Raw genomic sequence first — 20,979 nt, 5'->3', positions numbered from 1 at the left:
GATGGGACAGTCTGTGGCAGAGATTCAAGAATCAGAAGCTGGAGCTGGAGAGGTGGAGGAGGGAGGTTAAGAGACAGAGATGAGTTGGGCTAGTGAAGAGTCATGGAAGTCTCCCACTCCTGCTGTGACAAGCTCCTCTCCCCATTGTCTCCCAGAACCAGGAGTGGCATGAAAAGGGCAGAGGAGAGATTGGTTGCACACAGGCACGGTCTCCATTTGCTTGGAAAAGCCCTGGAGAGGAGGAGACATAGGCAGCTGTGAAGGTGGGGACCTTTAGTCTTGACAATTGATTTCATGGAAGAAGACCCATGAATGAGGCCTCTTGAGATGTGACACTCAGCCAAGTTTGTGGAGATTGTATTTTTGCTATTTAAGAGTTAACTCTAACTTTGGACTGTGACCAGCACACTCTGTGACATTGACAAAGTCTTTTTTATATTATATATTTTATATTATGGATGTATGTTCTGGATTATTTTATTGGCTAGAGCAAATGCGGTCTTGACTATGCTACCACTCAGTGGATTTGTAACTGGCTGACTGACCGAACCCAAAGGGTGCTCATCAATGGTTCCTCTTCATCCTGGAGAAGAGTGACTAGTGGGGTGCCACAGGGTTCTGTCTTGGGCCCGGTCTTATTCAACATCTTTATCAACGACTTGGATGATGGACTCAAGGGCATCCTGATCAAATTTGCAGATGACACCAAACTGGGAGGGGTGGCTAACACCCCAGAGGACAGGATCACACTTCAAAACGACCTTGACAGATTAGAGAACTGGGCAAAAATAAACAAGATGAATTTTAACAGGGAGAAATGTAAAGTATTGCACTTGGGCAAAAAAAATGAGAGGCACAAATACAAGATGGGTGACACCTGGCTTGAGAGCAGTACATGTGAAAAGGATCTAGGAGTCTTGGTTGACCACAAACTTGACATGAGCCAACAGTGTGACGCGGCAGCTAAAAAAGCCAATGCAATTCTGGGCTGCATCAATAGGAGTATAGCATCTAGATCAAGGGAAGTAATAGTGCCACTGTATTCTGCTCTGGTCAGACCACACCTGGAGTACTGTGTCCAGTTCTGGGCACCACAATTCAAGAAGGACACTGACAAACTGGAACGTGTCCAGAGGAGGGCAACCAAAATGGTCAAAGGCCTGGAAACGATGCCTTATGAGGAACGGCTAAGGGAGCTGGGCATGTTTAGCCTGGAGAAGAGGAGGTTAAGGGGTGATATGATAGCCATGTTCAAATATATAAAAGGATGTCACATAGAGGAGGGAGAAAGGTTGTTTTCTGCTGCTCCGGAGAAGCGGACACGGAGCAATGGATCCAAACTACAAGAAAGAAGATTCCACCTAAACATTAGGAAGAACTTCCTGACAGTAAGAGCTGTTCGACAGTGGAATTTGCTGCCAAGGAGTGTGGTGGAGTCTCCTACTTTGGAGGTCTTTAAGCAGAGGCTTGACAACCATATGTCAGGAGTGCTCTGATGGTGTTTCCTGCTTGGCAGGGGGTTGGACTCGATGGCCCTTGTGGTCTCTTCCAACTCTATGATTCTATGATTCTATGATTCTAAGAAAGCTTATGGAGCACTACTGGACTAAGAATCTTAGCATCTATGTTTCCAGTGCACGCTGATAGACATCAGAAAAAAATGTGTACCATGCCTGCCTTTGTTCATTCTATCAATAGAAAATATTATGATCAAGTGAGAACATCTCCCACCTTGTTTGAAGACTAGGGCTTTGAGTTTTTGCCATTTTGCATAATTGCATATTTATCTGTGAAACTGCTCGGTGCATTTTGCATAACTGCATGGTCCTCATTCAAATTTTAAAAGGAGACCAACAGATGGAGGGCAGAGAAATAAAATCTTACCAGTTAGAATGGTGAATCATCCTGTACATATCAACTTCAAGTTACAGCCCTCTTGGTACATTATAGCTCCATGCTAGAAATCTGATACTATTTCTAATTTTGCTGAAATTAAAAGCAGAGAGCCAGATTAATATACAGAGCTAGAACCTGTGAACCAGGATCATTAATGCTACTGAAATTAACCAAATTAAGTTGCAGTTGCTCCAGGTTTTCTGCCCCCTGCTCTGCTTACAAACTGGATCTGTGCAGTTTGTAGAAAGTCAAAAGGAGTGCTTAGCACTTGCCTGCTTGGTTTTGAAGCTAAAAGTTGATCTGATATTTCCTACTGAGCACACATTATATGATGCGTTACTTAGATGTCATACTACTTTTTAGTTACAACTTCTAAGCAACGGTAGACCGGAAACTCTGTAACTCTGTCTCAATTGCCAAGATTCTAGACTAAGGGGGAACCTGTCATTATACAAATAGAGCTGGATTACAACTAGGGTTTGAGGAGATGTTTGGCACTGTCCACATTTTAATGAGGCTACCAAATTCACCACTTGAACCAATAGTTATCCATTGAGATTCACACCTCTCTGAATTTTGCCATGCAATTCTCCAGCCAAGAAATAATGTGTATATTAGGGGTATTGTGTGCATAAAGGTGCATATGTTAGTAAGAATAATACACAATTATAAATTACCTTAGGGGAAATTCCTTGCACTGATGTATATATTAGTCAAGCCATATAGAAGTATGCTTATTAGGAGAAATTTGCATTAAGGATCTTATTAAAATGCAAATTGCTGTGGAAATGTGAACTGAATTTATTCTTGAAAAAAAAATGAGAAACCCAGAGGGCCAAAACAGACAAATTTTTCTGTTCCTTACTCCAAATCCCACCAGCCCTATCAACGATGGTCAGTGGGCAGAGAAGACAGGAACTTAGCACTACTGAAGTGGCACAGAATTTGCCCCAAAGTAGCTGTCACAATATAGGACGCAGGTGGAGCTGTGGTCTAAACCACAGAGCCTAGGGCTTGCTGATCAGAAGGTCAGCGGTTTGAATCCTTGCAACAGGGTGAGCTCCCATTGCTCAGTCCCAGCTCCTGCCAACCTAGCAGTTTGAAAGCACATCAAAGTGCAAGTAGAGAAATAGGTACCGCTCCGACGGGAAGTTAAACGGCGTTTCTGTGTGCTGCTCTGGTTTGCCAGAAGCGGTTTAGTCATGCTGGCCACATGACCCGGAAGCTGTACGCCGGCTCCCTCGGCCAGTAGAGCAAAATGAGCGTTGCAACCTCAGAGTCATCCACGACTGGAGCTAACAGTCAGGGGTCCCTTTACCTTTAGCTGTCACAATAACAACGGTGGTACCATTTGTGCCACCACTTCATTTCCTTAAACCAGTTTCTGTGATAGGCTTAAGTGGTTCATAAGAGTGGCCATAACCAGCCTTACTTCCCATTCATCCCTTCTTGATCAAATTAATGGGCTCCACTAGTTAATTACGAGCGGAGAGCATTTTATTACTTGGAAGTTCTTTATGCACAAGAGATTCATTTCCTTGTGATGATAGCCAGCTGTAAAACGATGGGTGCAATCCAGCTTCATTAAAATCAACATGAGTTTTGTTCTCAGTGGACACCAGCTATTATCATGCTCCCTCAGAAATAATTGTTCAAGTGTCTGCTATAGGATTAGAAAATGCAAATGAACAATACTTCTTACTCTTCATTTCCAAATGTCTGCTCTTTTGCTTGAGAATGTGCATAATTTACATACTGTGTTACTTTAGAGATAGATGGGAGAAATTAAAATTTCATATTTTTTTTAAGAATTGGAGGAACTTGATACTGTCAATAGTCTGTGGGTCCAAAAATTGTTGGTTGTTACCACCTGTTGCTTAAACTGTTGTACATGTTGGACTAGATTTAACATACAGGTAGGAAGGAATGCTAATGTGATGTCTGACATTGTTCGGTGCCTCTATACAGTTGGTGCTGCTGCAGTGTCAATGTCTATTGTGTCCAAGCTGCTTTGTCAGGATGTCCAAATTAAAGATTCACTGTGTCTGGATGCAATACATGCACTCTTTGATCAAGCAATGTATGCTATAGATGCAGAACTAGCCTGGAAGCACAATGACAGGTTTAAAGCTATAATGCTAAAGTTGTGAGAGTCTGCTGTTAAAGAGTATAAGCACACACTTTGCAGATGGCACTGCATCTGAAGCTTTGTTTCAAGGGATCACTACACTCATTGATTGAAGGCCATCAATGCAACCACACAGCGTGTCTGTTGGTCGGGGCACCAACCACCAGATTTGCTTTCTTTCTATATAGCCTTTGGAAGCAGCCCAGGCTATTTTGGATCTGCTCTGTGTTCATTCCAATTTATTCAGGTCCAGCTCTGATCTGTTAAATTTAAAGCTCCCCCCCCTCACATTTACTGTACTGGGGAATCTAACAATGGTCATAAACCCCCCCTCCTTTTCACATAAGTGGATGAAATTTACAGGCAAGGGAGTTTGTTTGGCTTAAGCCTGCCAAACTTCAGGTAGATCCATTCAGTGATTTTAATGCAGTGAACCTTTAAAAGGTATTATTTTAATAAAGAAAAGCATCTACTTTTTATTTCCTGCCCAAATTGGGTGCAAGCTGGTCACACCATCTGAAGGGATAAAGGCTGCCAAATTTACAAAAGTTAGGCACAGCTGTTTTCCTGTTAGGACAAACCTTACCGTGAGGGGGGGGAGCAGGTGGAAATAGTTCTTAGTGAAAGTTTCTGGGAGAAATATTGTCAGAGACCCCCACAAAAATGGAATGACACGATAACCACATTACAACTATATATATATATATATATATATATATATATATATATATATATATGCGCGCATGCAGGGTTGTTGCTGAAGAAACTAATGTGGAAAGCTGACAGAGCCCTGCTTGGACAGATGGATTTTATTGCATAAATTCATAATTTGTGAAACAGACATCTGTACCATCCACTTGGACCAGTTCCTTGGTCATTAGCAATGTGTGATGCTTCACTCAGAAAATCTACCTTAGTTATTGAGCTTGGGAAGCTAGCACAATCTGCTGAAATTATTCAAGAAGTTTTATCATGTTTACTTGATGGAAAGACTATCATATAAGGAACTTACATCATATTCTTTGCATTGGGGTCAACAGGTATTGTTGGACTATATTGTTTACTGCCTTGGGCTGTTTTGGGAGGAAGAGCAGGATAGAAATTTGAAATAGTAATAGTAGTAATTGCTTAGAGGGCTTCTGTTCAAGAAGATCATCAAAGCAAAAGGATCAGAGTTGTGCTTGTAAAAAGCACAGAACAAGTGTGTAATCTGTTGATAGTTATGGTACCCTTCAGTACAAGAACATTGTAGGGGGTCACAAAACAAAGGAATGGCAAATATTCTTATCAAGATCATCTAATAAAACCAAAATTTCAGCCTCTCTCTGTGGGTGATGGAAACAGGAAACCTCCAGAGAGAAAAGCTTATTAATTGTATACTGCTACAAAATCACTTAGGCTAACAGTGTGGGGGGGAAATAATCATAGAACGAAAGCAGAGATTAATCTGTTGCTCCACAACCAAAATGTAACAAAGGAAGTTTGTGAGGTCATCATTATTGCATGGGAGGACACAGATTTAGGGGCCCAGAGCAGTGCTCAGTGTTGCAACATAGCTGCACCTCTGTTTCAGAAGCACAGATTACAACTATCAAGGTACACTGATAGACAAATTGCTTCTGTTATAGCAGACCGTGTGTGAAATGCAGTTCTGGAGTGAAAAGCTTTCATTGACTGTGACATGGTAAGTGCTTTTGCTGGTCCAGTCATGGCAAATGTGCTGCTCTGAAATGTGTACAGGCTTGCCCAGAATTTCAGATGACATTGTTGCAAAATTCTTTTACTGCCTTATAATGTTAATGCCAGAAGTAAAGAAGGTTGCCTCCTTGAAAACAAGGTGCTGCTTTTATCATACACATGATTCTTCTCTGGCTATCAAATGTGGTGGCAGAAGGATTGTGTTGTGCCAAATCAGGGCATATGAGTTCATTTAAATAAGCCTGGGGATCATTTATAATTGCTGGGGAAAACATGAGATGTAACATAGCTTTCCCCTTCTTCTCCCAGGCATAAATCTAGCCACACAGTATCTGAAATCAGAAGGGCTTAAAAAAAAATAATTCTCTGAATTCTGCTTCCACAGAAATTTCTCAGTCCTTTCCAAAGCAGTAGAGTTTTGATTGGATTGAAAGAAAACACCACCACACACACCTCTGCACTTTACAAGAAGTGTGGATAACAGTTATGACATTTCTGTGAAGTCCTGATTAGGGCAACATAAAGTCTGTGTTATTCAATATGCCAGCAAGAGATGGTTTTTTTCCTGATCAAATCTGAAGGCCAGATGGAAATGAAAGGAAATGGAATGTCAAGGAGGTGATGTGTGGGGACTTTAAAAGCACTTGCCGTTTCTGCTAAAATGCCCTAAACCGTGTTCCCTTAGATTGCAGTGTCCCAGTTTCCATTAATTTCCCTGAAATATTGTTTGCTTCTATTTTTATTACGTTTCAGCCTGTATGGATTTCAAAATCCCAGTGCTCACCTCAGCCTTACAACCATGGAGAAGTTACTTTTCAGCTGTATTTGAGGGGAAATTGTGGTGATCCTATCTCTAGATACATACATATCCTGTAGATATGACATTTATCTTACAATAGGAATTCCTTGGACTTTAGACAGTCATTTAAAGCTGTAATTCTATAGCTCTAGGGGCCATAGCATCCGTTGGGTATCTGATAGCCCCTTCATGAGGCTGCAGAAATATCCACAACTCATTCCTCCCTAATGATGGAGTTTTGACATGCTAGATCAGACCAGAGACTCAGCTTGCCCAGCAACCTGTTCTCACAGTTGCCAACCAGATCCCTACAGGAAGTCTGCAAGCCAGACTGGAGTGCAACAGCACACTTAACAGCAACTGGCTGTTGAGATTCCCAGCAACTGTTTCTCAGAATGGCCATCATGGCTAGCAGCTATTGATATACTTACATTACATGTCTAATCCCCTCTAAAGCCATCTAAGTTGTTGACTATCAGTGTATCTTACAGAAGTGAATTCTATAGTTTAACTATGTCATGCATGGGGAAAATAATAATAATGATGATAGTTTATTATTTATACTCCGCCCATCTGGCTGGGTTTCCCCAGCCACTCTGGGCAGCTCTCAACAGAATACTAAAAACATGATAAAACATCAAAACATTAAAAACTTCCCTAAACAGGACTGCCTTCAGATGTCTTCTAAAAATCACTTGTTTATTTCCTTGACAACTGATGGGAGGGTGTTCCGCAGGGTGGGTGCCATTACCGAGAAGGCTCTCTGCCTGGTTCCCTGTAATCTCACTTCTCGCAGTGAGGAAACCACCAGAAGGCCCTCGGTGCTGGACCTCAGAGTCTGGGCTGAAGGATGGGGGTGGAGACACTCCTTCAGTTATACTGGACCAAGGCCGTTTAGGGCTTTAAAGGTCAGCACCAACACTTTGAATTGTTCTCATAAATGTACTGGGAGCCAATGTAGGTCTTTCAGGACCGGTGTTATATGGTCTCGGCTGCTACTCCCAGTCACCAGTCTAGCTGCTGCATTCTGGATTAGCTGTCTGTCCTGAACCTTCCAATGTTCAGATTCATTCAGTAAGAGAACTCAGGGCCACCCACACAGCACATAGTAAACACAACAGAATTCATTCTAACAAGATGTACCCAGCAGCATGGTTGACTTTAAATGAGAAGGCGTGCGGGGGGGGGGGAGTTGCTATGCATCCAAATCCATGGCTTCCCCATGTCCCTGACACATGAACAGGGGGACTAACAGTGCCAAGCCCTAGAGCCAGTGTAGTTTATTTCCCTCCCAATAATTCTAATGGGATTTTTTTTATTATTTAAAGAAACCTGAAACAGGAAAAGAAACAAACCTACTCCATGATTATTGCCATGCCAACATCAAACTGGCAGGGCAATGGAAAAGCTGAATTATTTGCCTCCACTTTCCCTTCCTCCCTGCCTTTTGGATTTCTCTCTAAATCTGCAATTGTACTTTGTACTTTGCAAGAGGAAGAAGAGTTCAAAAGCTTCCACAATTGCCTTGGAACTATCCACAGAGTCCCATTGCACCCATAGTTTTGCTCCTGGCTTGTTTCAAGTCACCACTTAGTCATTACATCTGAACTAGGCCCTGGCCTTGTAAAGATCAACTATGTCAGGTTTTCATATCAATGCTATTTTGAAGGACTCTCTCACACACAGCCTAGGTGCAGCAGGTGTCTGCAAGTAGCCTGTCAAGTTCCATTGCCTCCATGCCTATCTGCAGCAGTTTTGTTCTCTGGCTCCTCTCCTCGATTTGTATAAGTGAGTAAATTACAGTCTGTGTCTGGCAGCTCCAGACCCTGAGATTTTCGCTGCTTTGACAAGGATGAGCTGTTCGTAACTCTCTGGAACTGAGAGTTCAGCAAGTGCTTTTCTCGCAAAGAAAAATTGTAATTCCAAGTGGCAGGTTTTCTTTGAGTTGGTGCATTATGAAGCAGCTTCTGCTCTAATGAGCTGCTATGTTCATGCATTGTGAAGGTTAAGATTTATTCTCTTTTTCTCCCACCCAACCTTTCCAAAGGACTCACAATTCCATTCCACTAGTTCTCACTTTGGGGTATCAGTGCCCGATTGCTGGATTAAATATGAAGTATCTGTGGTTCCAGGGACATGGGTGGCGCTGTGGGTTAAACCACAGAGCCTAGGACTTGCCAATCAGAAGGTCGGCGGTTCGAATCCCCGTGACGGGGTGAGCTCCCGTTGCTCAGTCCCTGCTCCTGCCAACCTAGCAGTTCGAAAGCACGTCAAAGTGCAAGTAGATAAATAGGTACCACTCCGGCGGGAAGGTAAATGGTGTTGCCATGCACTGCTCTGGTTTCTTTTCTTTTTTTTAATAGATATTTATTAAAGTTTCAGAAATTATATACAAAAAGCAAACAAGACACAGACAAAAAACAAGTATAATTTCCATCCCTTATTTTCTTATCCTTACTTCACTGACCTCCTCCTACCTCCCCTTTCTGTATTCCAATTTCAAAATATTTATTCAGCAAGTTCTCTCCCTTAATTTCCTTTAGTTTTAACCATTCCTTTCTTTTAACTTAAACATTACTGCTATAAACCACTTAGCTTCTAAACCATCATCATTCTAACATTTATTAATTTTGCCGTGTTTCTCATCCCTTTCTTCATCTTTGTTAACCTTATTTTCATTTGGTTTAGTTCATTTAAAAAAGAAAAATCCAGTTTTACCTTATCCAAACTTAATCATCGAATTCATACCTCAGTTCATATTCTTAAAACATTTTTTCTAAGGTCGACCAAGGTTCCCTTCCACGAATTTCCCAGTTTACATAGCAATAATATAAGAAAATGAAAACAACAAAATAAATTATAATTATGAACCCTTTGGATTCCCAAGCTCCCCCCCTTCCCGGTTTCAGCCCCCCAAAATGTCCATCAGTCCTAATCTATTATCAGCCTGGAGATCTCACGTCCGAGGCACTGGATTGTCTTTCAGTTCCTCTCTGCCAGTCTGCACTGCTCTGGTTTCACCAGAAGCGGCTTAGTCATGCTGGCCACATGACCTGGAAGCTGTACGCCAGCTCCCTCGGCCAATAAAGTGAGATGAGTCAGTCACGACTGGACCTAATGGTCAGGGGTCCCTTTACCTTTATCTGTGGTTCCAGGATAGTTTAATGCCTCCTAGATCACATGATCATTTGGGCATAAAAAGGGTTTCTTGGGGGGAAATCACACTAAAATGTGGACGAATTTGCATGAGGACTTTTTAATGCTAATTGCTGGAAAATGTGCAGAACTGAATTTAAGATTGGAAAAGTGAGAAAATGTAAGAAATTGACTGATCCTTCCATCCCTAGTCTCAAACTGGCATGCCAATGACAGAATTGGATAATGAGGCAATTGCTGTCACCATACATTTAAAGTACATCCCCGCAAAGAATCCTGGGAACTGTAGTTTGTTAATTGTAACTCTGTGAGGGTAAACAACAGTTCCCATGACCCACTGGAGCCATGTGCTTTAAATGTATGTGGACTATGTGTGCATGCACCCGTCTGTTGGTTTGTTTTTAGTTCCGGATTTCTGCTCCCTTGTCTGTGATATATCTCTGACTCTCAGAGACAAGGCCTGCAAGCATCTTCCTGCCCTATGATGATGGGCAGAGCAGCTCAGGCAATGAAAGGAACATGACTGGAATATAAACACAGAGGCACTTGTTATTTGACAGAAGCAAAATGCTAGGTATGTGGCTCATTTGCCCGCAAAAGGAACACAGTGTGCTTTGTGGAAATCCCAAGACTTCCTTGCAAATAAAATAAAATAAAACGTCCCAGCAGGCTTGAGAACATACACGTGAAAGGAGAAAGGAGCTTTACAATAGAGCCGGGCTCGACTCTTCATTCTTCTTGAGCATGGACCTTTTAAGATGACTGTCTCTTCAGACAGCTTTTGTTGCTAGGTGAGAATGGCTGCATTGTGGGGTGCTATTCTATCCCTCCACAATTCTTCTGCCTGCTATGCTGTGAATCCGTTAATGAGATACAGCCGTAGGAGAATGGGCTTCAAGAACCTAAGAGGGTAGCTTTTTTTCCCCCTCTTCACATTGTGGTCCCAAGAGAATAAGGAACACCAAGGGATTCTTTGAGAGCTAGTCCTGGTGGTCAGCTCTTTCAAGAGCTGACAGAATAAACGGACAACGGTGGCCTCTTCCCTAGTGGCAGGCAAGGTATGTCTGTCTAAAATTAGAAAGGGTATTATTAAAAACAGCCCAGCTTCCATTACATAATCAACTGCCTGATTCTAAAGGCTTGCTTTAGCTGCAGTGACAGAAATGGGTGGGTGTCTTCATATCTCTCTAGCTAAAATGGCATAACAAATGGACAGAGAGCCTTTGAGTTAGAACTATGGAGTCCCTAAATAATCAAGGTTCCAGGTTCCTACAACACTAGCAATACAGTAGAGCAACACCAGGTATCTAGAATCCAGTTGGGTTCCATGCAATCAGCTCTGAGCCATCCCAGTACACTCAGTACTCTTGCTGTGCCCTCCCAAAGCCAAGAACCAATTTTTGACAGAAAGCACCATGCATGTGTGCCTGTTCCAATAAGGTGCTGTTCCAACACGGTGGCCTCCAGCTGTTGTGGGACTCTAACTCCCACGAGGTCCAGCATGTTCCAGTAGTGAAGGATGATGGGATTTGTAGTCCAGCAACATCTGGAAGGCCACAGGTTTCCCCCTCCCTGCAGTATGGAGTGCCTATGAAGTTGCCATTTAATACTGCTGGTGCAAAATTGGGAAGTGGCAAGGGGGGGGAATCTTTTGTTTCTCTATTTGGATAGAAATGTCTGATTTACATTATGGGCAGCACACCTTTTTGTGAATTGAATTGTATAGACCGTTGTAAGAAATGCAACAGAAAATAAAACTGATTTCTTTCTCTATCTCCTCTTCACGAACACCACCATCTTTTCAGTCAAATATTCCCTCTGAAGAAATTCAGATTTTTCTCCTGCAGAACACTTTTTTAAAAATATCTTTCGGCTCATGTGATTTAGGATTCTCTGTGTTGTCTTATTAATTTTCTTCTCTCTCTGCGGTTGAAGGAGGCCAGTCTTGCAAGCTAGTCTACTCATTTTGGAACAGTGTGTGTTGGGAGGGGAAGGATTGGCTAGGGACTAGCTGTGCAGGGATACACACTGTCAATAATTCCCTGTTCCTTTTCTGAGCACAGCTGAGCCAAAGTTTATCAGAAGACATCCCCCCCCCAAGAACATTACTCTCCCCCTCCTCACTCATTATCCTAGCAGCCTCCTGAAGAAACCAAGCTAATGAGGCAGAGTGGGTGTCAGCAGATATGCGGGGTTACGTGTTTGCTGTTAGCTAGACTAGTTAGACCTAACCAGACTCCTGATGAATAAAACTCAGTGGGTGACATTGGGGCCAGGCACAGTTTCTCAGCCTAACCTCCCTCCCAGGGGCATGGTGAGGATAAAATGGAGACAGGAAGAACCAGGCGCACCACCCTGAGGTCCTGGCAGGAAAATGTAATGAATAATACAAACATTCCCAGTAGAGCAGAGATTGGCAATGTGGTGTCCTTCAGATGTTATGGGTCACAATTCCCATCATTCTTGTCCTTTGGTCATGCTTGCCAGGGCTGATGGGAAATATAACCTTTAAACATCTGGAAGTCACCATGTTGGCTACCTCTGAGATAGCGCCTTCTAGGAGCTCTGAAATATGTACCTGAAGGTTAGAGTCCCATTGCTGCTTCGCATCTGCTCAGGATCTGGCAAGCTACAAATGACTAGAAGAACAAGTCTAGGGCAGAAGATGGGTAGCCCAACAGAGGTGGAGCCAGAGCCATTTTCAGGTACAGCCAACTCTGGCTGCATGCACAGGTAATTCACATCTTATTTGAGGTTCAGGTAGGTAGCCATGTTGGTCTGACGCAGTCGAAATAATTTAAAATTTTTAAAAAACTAAAAAAAAATAAAAATAGTCTAGTAGCAGCTTAGAGACCAACTAAGTTTGATCTAGATATGAGCTTTCATGTGCATGCACACTGAGTATCTGAGGAAGTGCGCATGCACACAAAAGCTCATACCTAGAACAAACTTTAGTTGGTCTCTCAGTTGCTACTAGACTATCTTACTTGAGGGTTAGGTTCTGGGGGGGCACATGTATACACAGAAACACATAAAGCCAGGAACCCCTGGAACCAGGTCCCCTGTATCATGGAGGTCTGCTTGCTTGGCTATGGGAAGGCAGCATGAGGGCTCTGACTGGTCCTGTGGTCCTCCCACCTTCTTCCCAGAGCCTGCCCAGTTTGGGGAAGACAGTGTGACTACTCTGGGATGCTGCCAGAGCCCTCCCAGTGCTTTCCCAAAGCCGGGTAAGCCTGGGATTTCAGCTTTGCACAGGTGCTTGGGAAATAAATGGAGAGTGGGTTTCCTCCATTCTCAGATTATTTATTTATTCCCACCCACCCAAAACTGTGATCACGTAAGTAAAATAAGCATAAGTTGCAAGTTACCCATACCTTTGAAGCGCATTCAAAGCACATTTCACCCCTCAAAGAATTCTGGGCACTGTAGTTTAAGGATCCAAGGAATTGTAACTCTTGTGAGTGGTAAACTTCAGGGCCCAGAATACTTCGAGGGGGAGAAAATCACCTCCCTGATGAGCTCAGCAAGCCCAACACTGAGATTCAGAAGGAGGAAGCTCATAGGCAAGGCCAACCCTAGACTTCTCAGTAAGTAAGAAGTCAGTGAGGCAGGGAAACTCTGTTCCGGCGACATTTGGTGACAGATTATGTATATATTGAACTTTTGAATCATTCTACTGCTACTGGTGAAGAAGATTTAGAGACTTTGGTTGCATTTCTGATCATTTGTATTAGTCTATAAATAGTGTTTAGTGCTATTGTTATTGGCCATCATGTTGTGTTATTTTGTTCAGCTTGTCTATATTGCAACACAGGGGTTTGTTTATGGAGGGATTGAGGAAAGGCAGATTGAAGCTGATGGTGCAATGCCTCCATCACCCAAGTGGAGGAGCCTCCACTGGAGACCTGATCTTGTGCTCCACAAATTCTCACCTACTGCATTTTTGTGTCTCTTTCAGCTCACATTATGAATGTGCAGCTATAATAATGATGATGATGATGATGATGATGTATTGCATACAAAGCTTCCTAAATTCCCTCACCCAGGTTCAGATTTGCCTTTCGGTGTATTATTAAATGCATTCATAACCCACCTCAAACTGATAGCTCCCATTCATTGTCTGTACATCCAATGTTGTAATCAGCTGTAATTTTCTTTTCTCTCTCTCTCTCCCCCAACCCCCATGTCTTTCTGAGGTTTGGAGTAAAACTGATGTGTCTGGAGTGGCACCAAAGAGAGTTTTCCAGGTTCTGTTTCCTGTGACTTCTCCTCTGCAGCTTTTTGTGGCTAAGAAGTATATTACATCTTGAAACCTTCGTCATAATCACTGGTAGCTATGCATAAGAACTCTTGATGTTATTTATATCTTTAGCCCTTGTGGAGATGATTTTAGAAAAATAAACAGAAGGCATGGGAAGAGAAAGTCAGATCAAGACCATGCCTCGATATCTTGGCTATTTCTTTATTATTATTATTATTTTAAAAAACATCAATGGAATGGCTAAGTACATGAATAATGCCATGTCAAGTTCAACCCTGAGTGAACCAAGTTATTGTAATAGACATGCTGGGTAGTTTTCCTGGAAGAGCTATTTTTCTAGAGAAAGAGGTGCCAGAAATCAGCATGAACACCTCCCTTGTTCTCTTAGAATGGCAATGGCACCCACCTGAGGGGTACCAGAACTAAGTTCTGGTGAGTTCCAGCTGAAAAAATGCCTTGCTTTTTGCACAGATGGAGTGTTTGGCAACAGAAACACTTTAAGGCAAAATCCTGCAGAAGACAAATCTGTATTGGTATATCCCACCCTGCATGCTTTTCAAAATGTCATTTGCCACAGTAAATGGGATGTTTTCTTCATTCCAATTGGGTGAAGCGCCCTGTAGAAAAAGCCATAACATCAGAAGGCAAACAAATGGATTCTATTAAAAATTAGGTTGTTACATAAAGCAGTTTTTCTGAAGCGCATATATCTCAATACGGATGAGCATCTGTTGGAATAACTAGTTTTCGGTTGTTTTTCAAATCAGATCTGGAAGAAGAAATGTGCTCATTTCTCTGTAGTTAACACATCCGCCACATTTCTAGCATATGGCACCAAAGAGCCTCCAAGAAAAAAGAAAGTTTTCTATTAACATAAAGTAATCACACTCTAATTTTCTTCTAGCAGCGCCAGACCCTTTCATTTTCTTTGTAACATTGCATATAATCAAGCATATGCAAATAACAAACAGCCTCCTTTGCCTACGGAGTCCTGCGTGTTTCCCTTTGCCAAGCGAGCTAATCATGGCTGTGATCTAACTCTCCCTGGTAACCTTTGTGGCAGCAATGTTATCTCTGCCTCTTGACTTTTGCGTGCCAAGACTGCTTTCATTTGCAAACATTATCCACGGAGGAATGACTGCTCAAAAGCAATAGGAAAATAAATGGCCAGGGGTAGGGGGAGGAGAAAATGTAGAAGCAAATACTTCAGTGGTTAAGGCTCGCTTCTCTCAAGCTTGTTTCTGTCTCGATGATAAATGGCGTCTGATCCCATTGCTGTGGTGCCTCCGCAGCCACATTTATCCAAATATTGGGACAGCATTCAAAACATTCAGGCAGTCAGAAGTACACATTCAAACCACAGTCTCCTTTGCACAGGCTTCCTTGAGTAGCGTCGGTACAGCACATCATAAGCAGAGATAATAATGAGCACATTTGGGTTCATTTATCTCCCTTACTTTGAGGACAGAAGGTCTGTCTGTTTATTCATTCACACAGTGCCATCAGTGCACCTGGTGCTTTGCAGTTGGCTCAAACAAACAAAAATCTCCTCCCCTTAATGATTTACCATTTCAACGTTAACCATGTGGAAGAGCTGGGGATGGGGAAGCAGAGATCCACCATATGACTACTATCACCCCTGACTGTTGGCCTTCCTGGCAGGGGCTGATGGGATTGGAGTCCAACAGCATTGGGGAAGGAGCAAAGACTCTTCTGCAGCACTTCGCAAAGGCTTGATATCTGTGTCAATTGCCTGATATCATTGTCATGCCAGATAATTGGCAGGAAGGTGGTTCCATTCGTGTATCAAAATTGTGGCTCTTGAGGGTGGGGGAAATTAAGAACTGGCTCCCTGGGCCAAAAAGGTTCCCCACCCCAGTGGTACCTCGGGTTACATACGCTTCAGGTTACAGACGCTTCAGGTTTCAGACTCCGCTAACCCAGAAATATTACCTCGGGTTAAGAACTTTGCTTCAGGTTGAGAACAGAAATCGTGCTCCGGCAGCAGTGGGAGGCCCCATTAGCTAAAGTGGTGCTTCAGGTTAAAAACAGTTTCAGGTTAAGAACAGACCTCCGGAATGGATTAAGTACTTAACCCAAGGTACCACTATACATAAATAGTCAGTTCCCCTGCTGCAAATGCCACAGAAGACAACACAACGAATCCATAATAGAGGTGTTAGTTTAAGCCAAGTCCTTCAAGTTCAGCTCTTTTATCGGCATACTGCATTGGAACAGGATTTCACTTATCTTGTAAGAACTCAAGATTTCTGTAGCACAGCTTTGCTTTTTGAGCTCATTTCTTCCATGCGGTGCTCCCAACCATGCACAGAAGTACATATGCTAAAGGATATAACACATCTGTTTTTACCAAGGTACCGTCAAGTTTACCATGGAAGCAAAAACTTATTTTTAAAAAAATGGTCACATGGCTGATTCTAAGGGGGACTGCATTACCAATAAACAGATTTAATATTCCACTTCTATGCCTTGTTCATGAACAAGTTGAAAAGCCTACGTCCCAGTACTGATCCTTGGTGGAACTCCACTTTCTAACTCCCTTCATCTGGAGAATTGGCCATTTATTCCTGCTCTCTCCCTCCTGCTATTTAACCAGTTCCTGATCCACAAGAGCACCACGCCTCTTCTTCTGTTACTGCTAAGTTTAAGTTCTCTTTTGTGACATACCTTATCAAAAAGCTCTTTGAAAGCCCAAGTACACTGTGTCACTTCTAGTGAAGCAAACCCATATGCAATGTTGCCAGTGAGACTTTTGCATGCAGGAAGGGATCATAGTTCAGTGGGTGTCCTAGGTTTTGTTCAAAGGGCAAATGGGTTTTTTAAGGTAATGAACAAATGTGAGCTTGAAACGTACTGAGAAGTCCTCCTGCTGCTGTTTTCTTCTCAAGAAAAGACCAGCAGCAGAACTTCCCAGCATGCTTTGGGCACCCAGGGAGACTGGGTAGGGGAATAAGAAAACCCACAGGAATTTCATCACTTTTTGCTGCCATGGTGTGTTGCCCTCTTGCTGCAGAATAGCATGATTTTAAAGGAATTAAGCAAAAGGTCAACTTATACAACCAATAGGAAACATGAAGCCACAGCATTTAAGCTATTCATAGGTTTGAAGTTGAAAATTTCAGAGTAGCAACATGGATTATGCAGCTGATTTAGCTTCCAGAGGTGCATGCCACATATGACAAAAACAGAAGGTATTATTTCTATGCTACTTAAAAACATGGTAACAAACAAACAAACCTGTATGTATTACAAATTTAATGTGCACAATGCATTGTCCACCCCACCACATTAAGTATACACTTGTTCCCCCCCCATATGTACATGATGTGAGAATCATTACATTCTCTTTTCTCCCCATCCCATCAGTTTATGTGTATAGTGAAATGAAGTCAGCATCTGCTTTGCAGGTATGCATGAGGTATCCACAGTATGCCTGGAAACGTGTAATGTGACTCTAATGATGTTCTACAAAATCAGGAATATAACTAGAGGTTAATAAACCGCTCTGTGAAATTACATTGGGGAGAAGGCAGCATTTCTTTCTGTGTCAAAATGCGGGTGCATAAGGTTAGAAACAATGTGCTAGTGTAAAGGGGAAAGTTCAACCCGGGTATCTGAGCCCATTTCTCATGCGGCCATTGCCTTCAGTCTGTGGCTGTGTAACTTGTGTTCCACAGAGCGGTAGTGGAACAAATGAAGCAAGGATGTTATGCTCTGCCTCCGATTAAGCGTTGGATCGCTGACCTTTCTATCCTCTAGCTTTACAGATCTCTGTATCTGCTATTTACAGAAGAGACAGCATGATGAACCATAGGAAAGAGTTATGGGTCAGCTGATTGTTTACTTAATATAAATAGGATGCATCTATGAAGAGAGCTACATGATAATGACTGAACCAGAAAAGCAGAACAGCAGCCAATGTGATGTTGAGCCAATGCCTTAGTCCAAACCACTGTGGAAAAGAACTTATTTCATAGGACTGCACACCATAGTAGCAGAAAACAATGCTTTCTTCAGAACTGCCATGCTGCTCTACGCAGTTGGCAAATACAGACTCTCTCTACAGAATAAGAAGAGATAGGTTCTTGTTTGTTGTTTCAAATTTGCAACACACTGTTTATGCTTGTAGATTGCCTTGGTACTACCAGCCCAGTGGAGTCTGCATGGATGATTCCCAGCTGGCACCAGCTATCAATGTGGAGGGCATACTTAGAAATTTGCAAGCTACCAGAACCATGTTCATTGTACAAACAAATGGGAAACAGGGGAAGTGTGCCAATGCAATCTTACTTCCAACAAACTTTCACAGCTGTCTCTGTAAGTTTTGGCTGGGAACAGCACACAGTTGACAGCTAGCATTCTATTCAGCTTTTGAGTAATTTGGCTTTTTGTTTGATGGAGCTTCTCTAGCCTAGTGAGTGAAGAGTTTTCCTAATATTCTGGTTTTCTATGGACATAGACTTTATACATGGCAAAGCATTCAGATATGCTCTTCTGCTACACTATAGTTAAACTATGGTTTGGTTCAGATGACCACCTATTGAGAATGAGCTGCGGTGAGTCTGAGGTTCAGATGTTTCCTCTTCTCTCCTTATGAGAGATAAAAGTGAAACCTGCTTTTACTTTAGAACAAACCACAATTCCACCTGATGCCAGAAAACAGGGAACAGTGGTTTGTTGTAACTAAAATTCGTTAACAAGCCACAGTCTGAAACCATGGTTTAAGATGTACGTTAATGGAGTCTATGTTTACTGGATAAAGTGGAGAACAATGGGGAGAACAGCTAGCCAAACCATTGCTAGAACAGGGACAGGAGTGGAAGCAAAAGTTGTAAGGCAGTGAGTGTGGAACAAGCAAAGAAATTCATGGAGACTAATAGGTACTTTAATAATAGAAGGAAAGGAACCTGCTAGCAAAATATGCTGGGAACCTGGTTTACTGTGAAAGGTAACAAAGGGTAAGACGAAGCAAAAGTCAAAACAAAAAACAAATTTGTTTTGGAGTGATCTTTTTCTTTAAATCTTATGAATATAATACTGTTAAAATGCATTTGTGAATGGCACCAAAGAAGCACATTAAGGTTACTAGGCAAGAGTAAATGCGCTGTATTCCATGCACAAGACCTCCTAATCCTTGAGGTCGCTGCCCCTCACTTGGTGACATTCCCTTAACATTCAGCTTCTACTCCTCTCCTTTTCTTGCTGAAACACATCCACTTCCACTTAGAAAAACCTGGCTGTTGCTTCATTCGACTGTGACGCCTGCTTAAGAACACATTTATTACATACAAATCTGTGAAATGCTTGCAGGCATAGTTCAGGCCAACAGAAGCAGCAGTCAATGGTTGGGCATTGAAGACGGAGCTCACAAATCGGGATCTAGGAACTTATGAACCAAGAAGGGAGTCAGTGCCAGAGGATCTGGTACCAGAGGACCATGGATCCAAGACATAAGGACGGGAGGAGTTAACAAGTAAACACTCCCAAGCAAAGGACCAAAACGACAGGAACTGTCAAGCAGGCAGGATAGAATCCATGAAGAGGAAAGGGCTTGTTGGAGAAGGGTATGGTTATGGACTGTTTGAACCAAATGTTCAGTATTTGTTCTTGCCAGACTCTTGGTCAAGGACCTCCTATACCCAGTCAGGAGTTGCTCTGCTGATTCAACAGGTCTCTCGCACACATACTGTTTCTCATACAAACATTGTGAATGATTGGCTCACATTAGCACTTCTGGATCATGCTAAGTGAAGGCGGTGCTCAAGTACCAAATCAGGGGATATACTACATCATTTACTAGCATGGAAAACTAAGCAACTCACAGAACCATAGGATTCCCCTATGAGGAAAAGCTTCCACATTTGAGGCTTTTTGGTTTAAAGAAAAGTGAAGTGAGAGAGGTGACATAATAGTGGTGTGTAAAATTATGCTAGGTACAGACATAGGCACCAGATGGGGTGGGAGCTGGGGGCTCCAACCCCACACAACATTCCCCATTAAGGGGCCAGGCACCCACAATTTTTGCACTAGGGCCACAGGGTGTGTTGATGTGAGGGGTGCCTGCCGGCAGGCATGCTAACACCGGACACATGCACCGTGGGCATGCTGCCATCAGGCACCCGTGGTGTTCGCAGCCCTGGGCATCTGTGGTCCTAGGGCCAAGCTGGTGGGCCTGGGTACAGAGCAAGCAGATAGGGAGAGGTGTTTCTACCCCTCTCGTAACAGAGCTCAGAGCCACCCAATGGAGCTGAGTGTTGGAAGTTTCAGAACAGGCCAAAGAAAGTACTTCTTCCAACCCTGAGTCTAATTTGTGACTATAGGACAGGCACCAATTTGGATGGCTTTAAAAGGGGGTTCAGACATGGAGGATAAGTCTAACAGTGGCTAACTAGCAACATTGGCTTCATTCTACCACCACTATTGCAAATGGCGGAAATCGCAAGTGGGTAGAGCGCTCATGTCCTCCTTGTGAGTTTCTCATCGGTATCTGGCTGATCATTATAAGAACATGACATTGTCCTTGGCCTGATCCAACAGAACTCTTCTTAAATTCTTATGTCAAGGCAGATCATATACACTAGAAAGTGCATCCTTAGCAACCCTCCCCACAAAACAAAACCCACACCTGGAAACGTCACTTTATAATGCAGGTAACAAATGAGCTAACTTTCCTCCTGAGACGTGATGCTAAGCAAAGCACTTTAAAAGGTGGAAGTGTCCCTGCTGGCCTCTAAAGATGTACCAAAATGCCCTTATTGGATTTTTCATCTTCTTGTGAGCTTCTCTCTGTTTTGGATCAGCTATAAACATCTGTACCAAATGCTAACCATTATTTGATAGGAATCTGATTCCTAAGAGCTCAGGAGCCGCCTTACTTTTTGTTTGTTGGGGGCAGGGGGGTATCAGGGTGAAGTTTAGAATAATTCAGGTGCTCAAGCCAATAAAAACAACAAGAACTGGGTGACATTAACACAAATGTCCAGGACTGTAAGTGCCATGGAAAAAACAAAAAACAAAACC

This window comes from Podarcis vaucheri (assembly GCF_965113315.1).
Source record: "Podarcis vaucheri genome assembly, chromosome: 4".
NCBI lineage: Eukaryota > Metazoa > Chordata > Lepidosauria > Squamata > Lacertidae > Podarcis > Podarcis vaucheri.
Note: the sequence above shows the minus strand (reverse complement) of the source record.